Genomic DNA, 10,147 nt, shown 5'->3' with positions numbered 1-10,147 from the left:
TCCAGGGCTGGGGAGACCTGGCCGCCGCCTGTGGGGTTGTCCCTCCTGGTGTCACCCTGTGCCTGGGAGAGGCGGGGCTGCCAGGGGACAGGGGCCTCACCGGGGCAACAGCTCCCCCTGAGCCCTACACCCGGCAGGGGGGCGGGGCAGCGCCCAGGTGCACACACCTGCGAGTCAGCACAGCAGCCCCTCCCCCGAAGACCAGCTGGAAGGTCAGGGCAAGAGCAAGTTCACCGAGCAGCACTGGAAAGCTCCAGGGCAAGTCCAGGGATTTACACGATATAGAACCAGAGGGTACCCGTCCTATTTTTTTCCTGCCTATTCCACTACAACTTGTTTTTATATCAGACTGTAAATTTTCTTTTTTTTCCTCTTTCCCACCTTACTACAATATTTTACCAACTCTTCATTTTTAAGATGCTTCCTTTTTGACTTTCAAATTTCTACAATGACACGTCCTAGATATACTTTCCACTTCTAGATTCCCTACAACATACTCAATTTTGGGATATATACAAGATATGTTTTTTTGTTTTGTGTTTTCTCTCTGCCTCATTTTGTTCTACAATGGCACAAGTTCATACCTTCTAAACCATGCCAGCATGCACCCAGAACCAAGTGGTATACCGTGCTGGTTCATTCTGTGAGATTATACTCTCTCTGCATTCCCATTCTGCCCCCCTCTTTTATTTCATTTATGTTTTGGTGGTCATTGGTGGGGCTCTCTACATGTATTTCTGGTTTATATAAATTTAGAACTGAGCATCTTCTAACATACAGAACTTAATATACTCAGAACCAAGAGGATCAACCTCTAGGACCCCTCAGGTAGACTACGTTCTCCCTCCACTACAACTTCGTCACCACCACCATCTCCCTTTTTTCTTTTCTTTTTTCTCTTTTTCCTCTTTTGTTTTTTGTTTTGTTTTATTTTATTTTATTTTTTTACTTTTTCCTTCTTCTATGGTATTTTTGGCCTTTTATTTTTTATTGCTTTGTTTAAAAATTTATTTTTCACTTTAGTGGCCCTTTTCTTTTATTTTGTTCTCCTCTTCGTTTTCATTTTCTGGTCTCTGACCTCATCAGAATCATCTACGCTGAAATTTACTTAGGTCGTGACTGATATTCCTGACTCAGCCCGTTCACACAGCCACTGTGCACTGAACAAAATGACTAGAAGAATTAACCACAAAAGAAAGAAGCGAAACAGTACTCTCTGTAACAGAGTTACAGAAAATGGGTTACAATTTGATATCAGAAAGCCAATTCAGAAGCCCAATGATAAAGCTCCTGGTGGCTCTGGGAAAAAAAAGCATAAAGGACTCTAGAGACTTTGTTACTACAGAATTTAGCTCTAATCAGGTTGGAATTAAAAATAAATTAAATGAGATGCTAGCCAAACTGATGTCCTAACAGCTAGGGTTAATGAGGGGGGAGAGTGAGTAACATAGAAGACAAGGTGATAGCAAGGAAGAAAGCTGAGGAAAAAAGAGAAAAACAATTTAAAAACCATGGGGAAAGGTTAAGGGAAATAAATGACAGCCTCAGGAAACAACTGGGGTTCCAGAAGAAGCCAAGAGGGAGAGAGAACCAGAAAGTATATTTAAACAAATAATAGCTGAGAACTTCCCTAATTTGGGGAGGGAAACAGGCATTTAGAGCCAGGAAATAGAGAGGTCACCCCCCAAAATCAATAAAAACTGTTCAACACCTTGACATTTAATAGTGAAACTTGCAAATTCCAAAAATAAACAGAAAATCCTTAAAGCAGCCAGAGACAAGAGATTCTTAACTTATACGGGGAGAAATATCAGATTAACAGCAGACCTCTCCACAGAGACCTGGCAGGCCAGAAAGGGCTGACAGAATATATTCATGGTACTAAATGAGAAGAACATGCAGCCAAAAACATTTATTCAGCAAGGCTGCCATTCCAAACAGGAGGAGAGATAAAGAGCTTCCAAGATAGGCAAAAACTGAAAGAATATGTGACCACAAAACCAGCTCTGCAAGAAATATTAAGGGGAACACTGTAAAAAGAAGAGGACACCCAAATAAATAATCCCTAAAAACAGAGACTGAATAGGTATTACGATGACACTATATTCATATCTTTCAATAGTTTCTCTGAACATGAATGGGCTAAATGATTCCATCAAAAGACACAGGGCTTCGGCCTGGAAAAAAAATAAAATTAAAAAACCCATCTATTTGCTGTCTACAGGAGACTCATTTGAGAGCTAAGGACACATCCAGTCTGAAAATGAAAGGGTGGAGAACAAGTTACCATTCAAATGGTCCTCAAAAGAAAGCAGGGGTAGCAATCCTCACATATAAATTAAAGTTTATCCTAAAGACTGTAATAAGAGATGAAGAGGGACACTGTATCATACTTAAAGTGTCTATCAAACAAGAATACCTATCAATCATGAATATTTATGCCCCTAATGTGGGAGCTGCCAAGTATATCAGTCAATTAATAACCGAAATAAAGACACACTTAGATAATACACTAATAGTGGGAGGCTTTAACATGGCACTTTCTGCAAATGACAGATCTTCTAAGCACAACATCACCAAAGAAACAAGGGCCTTAAATGATACACTGGACCAAATTTCACCTATATATACAGAATTTTGCATCCAAATGCAACTGAATACACATTCTCCTTAAGTGCATGTGAAACTTTCTCCAGAATAAACCACATACGGGGTCACGAATCGGGTCTCAGCCAATACCAAAAGATTGAGATTGTCCCCTGCATACTTTCAGACCACAATGCTTTGAAACTAGAACTCAATCACAAGGAGATATTTGGAAGAAACTCAAACACATGGAGGTTAAAGAGTACCGTGCCAAACGATGAAAGGGTCAACCAGGAAATTAGAGAAGAATTAAAAGATTCATGGAAACTAATGAAAACGAAGACACAACCTTTCAAAATCTTTGGGATACAGCAAAAGCAGTCCTAAGAGGGAACTACATCACAATACAAGCCTCCCTCAAGAAATTGGAAAAAATTCAAATACACATGCTAATCTTGCACCTAAAGGAACTGGAGAAAGAACAGCAAATAAAACCTACACCCAGCAGAAGAAGAGAGTTAATAAAGATCTGAGTAGAACTCAACGAAATAGAGACCAGAAGAGCTGTAGAACAGATCAAAAAAACCAGGAGTCGGTTCTTTGAAAGAATTCAAAAGATAGATAAACCATTAGTCAGCCTCATTAAAAAGAAATTAGAAAATATTCCAATTATAAAATCATGAATGAAAGGGGAGAAATCACAATCAATACCAATGAAATACATACAATTTTAAAAACGTATTATGAGCAGCTATATGCCAATAAATTAGGCAATCTAGAAGAAATGGACGCATTTCTAGAACACCACAAGTTACCAAAACTGGAACAGGAAGAAATAGAAAACCTGAACAGGCCAATAACCAGAGAGGAAATTGAAGCAGTCATCAAAAACCTCCCAAGACACAAAAGTCCAGGGCCAGATGGCTTCCCATGGGAATTCTATCAAATGTTTAAGAAGAAACAATACCTATTCTACTAAAGCTGTTCCAAAAGATAGAAAGGGATGGAATACTTCCAAAATCATTCTATGAGGCCAGCATCACCTTAATTCCAAAACAAAAGAGCCCACCAAAAAGGAGAATTATACACCAATATCACTGATGAACTCAGATGCAAAAATTCTCGACAAGATACTAGCCAATAGGATCCAACAATACATTAAGAAGATTATTCGCTATGACCAAGTGGGATTTATCCCCTGGATGTATGACTGGTTCAACACTCGTAAAGCAACCAACGTGATAGATCATATCAACAAGAGAAAAAACAAGAACAATATGATCCTCTCAATAGATGCAGAGAAAGCATTTGACAAAATACAGCGTCCATTCCTGAACAAAACCCTTCAGAGTGCAGGGATAGAGGGAACATTCCTCAGCATCTTAAAAGTCATCTATAAAAGCCCACAGCAAATATTATTCTCAATGGGGAAACACTGAGAGCCTTTCCCGTAAGACCAGGAACAAGACAGGGATGTCCACTCTCACCACTGCTACTCAACATATTATTAGAAGTCCTAGCCTTAGCAATCAGATGACAGAAAGAAATAAAAGGTTTCAAATTGGCAAAAAGAAGCCAAACTCTCCGTCTTTGCAGATGACATGATACTGTACATAGAAAACCCAAAAGCCTCCACCCCAAGATTTCTAGAACTCATACAGCAATTTGGCAGTGTGGCAGGATCAAAATCAATGCCCAGAAGTCAGTGGCATTTCTATACACTAACAATGAGACTGAAAAAAGAGAAATTAAGGAATCAAACCCTTACAATTACACCCAAAAGCATAAGATACTAGGAATAAACCTAACTAAAGAGGTAAAGGATCTATACCCTAAAAACTACAAAATACTTCTGAAAGATATTGAGGAAGACACAAAGAGATGGAAAAATATTCCATGCTCATGGATTGGAAGAATTAATATTGTGAAAATGTCTATGCTACCCAGGGCAATTTACATGTTCAATGCAATCCCTATCAAAATACCATGGACTGGGCAGCCCCGGTGGCACAGGAGTTTAGTGCCGCCTGCAGCCTGGGGCCTGATCTGGAGACCCTGGATCGAGTCCCACCTCAGGCTCTCTGCATGGAGCCTGCTTCTCCCTCTGCCTGTGTCTCTGCCTCTCTCTCTCTCTCTCTCTCTCTCTCTGCATCTCTATGAATAAAAAAAAATACCATGGACTTTCTTCCCTGTGTTGGAACAATTCATCTTAAGGCTTGTGTGGAATCAGAAAAGATCCCGAATAGCCAGGGGAATATTGAAAAAGAAAACCAAAGCCAGGGGCAACACAATGCCAGATTTCAGCTTGTACTACAAACCTGTGGTCATCAAGACAGTGTGGTACTGGCACAAAAACAGACACATAGATCAATGGAACAGAATAGAGAACCCAGAAATGGGCCCTCAACTCTATGGTCAACTAATAATTACCAAAGCAGGAAAGATTATCCACTGGAAAAATGAAGGTCTTCATTAAATTCTCTTCAATAAATGGTGCTGGGAAAATTGGACAGCCACATGCAAAAGAATGAAACTAGACCATTCTCTTAAATCATACACAAAGATAAATTCAAAATGGTTAAAAGATCTAAATATGATATTAGAATTCATCAAAATCCTAGAGGAGAACACAGGCAACACCCTTTTTGAACTTGGCCACAGCAACTTCTTGCAAGAAACATCTATGAAGGGAAGGGAAACAAAAGCAAAAATGAATTACTGGGACTTCATCAAGATAAAAAGCTTCTGCACAGCAAAAGAAACAGTCAACAAAACTAAATGACAACCTACAGAATGGGAGAAGGTATTTGCAAATGACATATCAGATAAAGGGCTAGTATCCAAAATATATAAAGAACTTATTAAGCTCAACAGCAAAAAAACAAACAATCCAATCATGAAATGGGCAAAAGACATGAACAGAAATCTCACCAAAGAAGACAAAGACATGGGGATCCCTGGGTGGCGCCGCGGTTTGGCGCCTGCCTTTGGCCCAGGGCGCGATCCTGGAGATCCGGGATCGAATCCCGCGTCGGGCTCCCGGTGCATGGAGCCTGCTTCTCCCTCTGCCTGTGTCTCTGCCTCTCTCTATCTCACTGTGTGCCTATCATAAATAAATAAAAAAAATTTAAAAAAAAGAAGACAAAGACATGGCCCACAAGCACATGAGAAAATGCTCTGCATCACTTGCCATCAGGGAAATACAATTCAAAACCACAATGAGATACCACCTCAAAGCAGTGAGAATGGTGAAAATTAACAAGGCAGGAAACAACAAATGTTCGAGAGGATGTGGAGAAAGGGGAACCCTCTTGCATTGTTGGTGGAATGTGAACTGGTGCAGCCACTCTGGAAAACTGTGTGTGGGTTCCTCAAAGAGTTAAAAATAGAACTGTCCTATGACCCAACAATTGCACTGCTGGAGATTTACCCCAAAGACACAGATGCAGTGAAAAACCGAGACACTTGCACCCCGATGTTTCTAGCAGCAATGTCCACAATAGCCAGACTGTGGAAGGAACTTCGGTGTCCATCAAAAGATGAATGGATAAAGAAGATGTGGTCTATGTATACAATGGAATATTACTCAGCCATTAGAAAGGATGAATATCATTTGCTTCAACGTGGATGGAATGGGATGGTGTTATGCTGAGTGATGAAAGTCAATCAGAGGAGGACAAACATTATATGGTTTCATTCATTCAGGGAATATAAGAAATAGTGAAAGGGATTATAGGGGAAAGGAGGGAAAATGAGTGGGAAATATCAGAGAGGGAGACAGAACACGAGAGACTCCTAAGTATTGGAAATGAACAAGGGGTAGTGGAAGGGGAGACAGGTCGGGGGATGGGGTGTCTGGGTGATGGACACTGAGGGGGGCACTTGACAGGATGAGCACTGGGAGTTATATGTTAGCAAATCAAACTTCAATTAAAAATATTTTTAAAAAATGAAACAATGGAAACAGCATTTATGAAATGGAGAAGACTGTGAAGAAGTAGGTTTTGGGTGAGGGGGGAAACAGGACCTATGTTTTGGACATGCTATATTTAAGAAATTGTTAGGTATTCAAGTAATCATGTCTAGCAGAGACCTAGATATATTAATCAGTCTGTACCTCAGGTGAAAATTTCAGGCTGGAGATATAAATCAGAAAATAATCAAAGTGGCAAGAATAAGGCACAAAAATAAGAGAAAGATTAAGAGTGATTCCTAATGTCAAGGACATCAAGTCAAGTAGCTATTAAACTATCAATGTCAAAAGCTGGTGATAGGTTTGATGAAGGTTGAGAAGAGACCCCTGGATCTAAATCACTGGTGACTTTGATGAGAACAGTGTCTGCTTGATGGTAACAGCAAAGCCCTCACTAAAGTGAATTAAAAAGAAATTCTAAAGATAAAAGCTAAAGGCAATATATATAATTATTTTTAGGTATATATTTTGTAAAGGAAAGGGGAAAATGATGTGATAGCTGAGGAAGAATTAGGATGGAGAGAAAAACATTTTTTTTAAGATGTGAGATACAAAAACTGTCTTTAGGCCAATAGAAAAGTCTCTGGAGTCATGTCAGGCAGGCATGGGTTCTACTTACAGGAGAAAGGGGTGACAATTGCTGGGAGCATGGACAGTTTATCCAGGATAAAGGAGAAAAGAGAGTTTGTAGATAGGTTGAAGGCTTGTTGGAGCTTACTAAAATCTTTCTGATTGTTCCTATTTTCTCAGTGAAATAAGATATAAGATCATCAGCTGAGGCTAGGGACACGAACGCTGAAGATGGATATTAAAGACAGGAGAAAAATGTGCTATACCCTGAGGTAAATGGGTGAGTGAATGGAGTAGAGAAATACAATGATTCCTCGGAAGTACAAGAACAAAATTAAGGCAGTGATCATCCATATACAGTGAGGACAGACAACACTGCTTTGTTTTCTTCCCCAGCCACATTCAGCTGGGCAGCTGAGGGGGCTGAGAGGCACAGTTAATCTGTTAGTGCTGGGCAGCTCAGGTGGCTCAGCAGTTTAGCACTGCCTTCAGCCCAGAGTGTGATCCTGGAGACCCAGGATCGAGTCCCACATCAGGCTCCCTGCAGGGAGCCTGTCTCTCCCTCTCTCTCTGTCTCTTTGTGTCTCTCATGAATGAATAAATAAACCTTTTTATGAAAATCTGTTAGTGCTTTAGTGACTATCAAAGGACAACAAGGAAGTTGAAGGTCGACGTAAGGCAGTCATTCCAATATGAAGCAATGGAATTTAAACTGCCTAAGAAGGGAAGTCAGATATGAAAGGATGAGAGACACTGAAGTGTTGGTATGATCAGCAGATTGTAGGTACTGGTAACACTGGTATATTGATGGAATGGTAGAAACACAGGAAGAGAGCTAAAAATGGTAGGAAGTAGCTAAAAAAGGAAGATGGTTGCAGATTAGGGGTTCTAGTTACTGCTAAGAAAACACATACTACTTTTCATGCAAAAGGGAGAATGACTCAGAAGGTGGAACCAAGAGTCCAGACAACAGAAGTAAGAACCCATATCTAACAACCAAATTAAAGAACTCCAGCTCAAGTTTTCCCAGCTACATTTCAAAACTGCTTTGAACCAATGACTTCTTTTTCTACCTTCCATTCTCCCTCTCCTTTTTAACTAAAATGTCAGGTGTTTTCCTGATGTCAATCTTATGATTATATGTTAAGAATTTTGGAAGCAGATAACTTCTATAGTTAATTTCACAGGTCAACAGATGGAAGGAATTGTGTCTAGGAGATATACTACATTTACCTGATAATGTGCGTGATGATTTCTAGACTTACAGAGAGACTAGATTTAATTGAAGATTTGGGCTTTTTATTGTGGCTATAATGGAGTGAGGTCCTTGGAAATCATGGGAAAAGTTGAATGCATTTTGTATATGAGAGGAATCACAGGGACCAGCAATTAAATTACAGTAAGCAGATTTGTAACATAGCCCTCATGCTCTCCAACCCCTGCTGTTATAACATTATTAAGTTATGTTACATGGCAAAGGAGTTTTGCCAATGTAACTAAGGCTACTAATCAGTTGATCTTAAGATATGAAGCTATCTGTTTAAACTAACCTAATCAAATATAGTCATGACTACCATTATTAACATGTACTCATTAATGAAATTTCACAATCCAAATATAATTGTGAGATCCTGATGAGCCTGAGTTAATTTATATTTCCATATATACATATATGGAAATATGTGTATACATATATCACAATTTATGTATGTGTGTATATATAGCCCAAAATATATAGTGTATGTATGTATGTGTGTGTATGTGTGTATCCCAAAGAAGATAAATTTAGATTCTTGCTAACTCTGAAAATTTAAGAGACAGTGGCATCAACAAGATGCTGACATAGGTCATTTCTGCTTTATTCCCCTTCAGAAAAACAACTACTGATGAACAAGACACAGCTGAGAAAATCCTAGAATAGAGATGATACTGAAACATCCCCTGCATCACAGAGACCAAGATAGACTGTATTAGAAGCGTAAGAGAAGCAACTCCATTCTGACTACTTTGTCTTTCTCCCAGACAGGAGCAACACCACATGGAAAGGTCTTCCCTGAACCTCCAGTTCTCCGCAAAAGAAGAGAACTCAAGGGGACAATCAGCACCACACCACTGCAGATTACTTCATGAGAGCCCCTACTCTGGTCTCGTGCCATGAGAATTGCAGGGGAAACTGTGAGGCTTACAATAACCAACACACAGATCTTGGCAGATGCAATTCATGACTACAACTCCCCAAGTGATTAGTAATCCAAGTAGTGGCCCCAACCAGCAGCTTTGCTCATCACCAGAACCAAGTCTGGGACAAACTGTGACCAGAGAACTCACTGGAGTACATATCTGCTTGATTTGGGTTCTCATACAAGTTTTGCTGACTCTAGAAACTGTATCCAAGCAAGGAGTTGTAGCTCCATTTGCTGGGGAAACTGTCTTCTGGTCCATCTTGCCAGAGGGCACTGACAAGAAAACCTAAAAGCTGTATAGCTCAGCAATACTCCAACCAAGAGGTGTGTGGGTGGTTCGGACAGTCCCCGAGGCAAAGCCAGTACAGGGTATGAAAAATTCCCCTGCTGCACCCAGGCAGGGGAATTAATTCACAGCGAAGGCTGAGGGTGCATCATGGCCTCACCCATAAGAAAAACTCGTTTGGGGAACATGTGAGCAAGGCCAGGATGCACCCCTCCCAACCCCACCCAAGCAAGTAACCTGAAACACAGCCACACTCACTGTGGCTCCCAGGCCCCATCTGACCAGAAGGGCTGGCAAGGATATCTGGAAGCTCTGTAACCAACAATGTGTAAGCCAATAAGCAGAAAGGCAGAGCTAACTGTCTAGAGCAAAGCCAGTACCAGGTGTCGAGGGGTGGCCTGCTGTACCTAGGCAGAGGAATTAACTCATAGCCAAGGTAGAGAGTAGCTTCTGGCTCTTACTGAGTCAAAAGACAGAAAAGCAGAGAAGCCTGGAGCAGCACCTCTCCATCCCATTCAGAAAAGGGAACTAAAACAGCCCCACCACTGA

The sequence above is a fragment of the Canis lupus genome, assembly GCF_048164855.1.
Source record: "Canis lupus baileyi chromosome 5 unlocalized genomic scaffold, mCanLup2.hap1 SUPER_5_unloc_6, whole genome shotgun sequence".
In the NCBI taxonomy this organism is placed as follows: domain Eukaryota; kingdom Metazoa; phylum Chordata; class Mammalia; order Carnivora; family Canidae; genus Canis; species Canis lupus.
The sequence above is the reverse complement of the archived record's forward strand: the minus strand, read 5'-3'. Positions refer to the sequence as shown.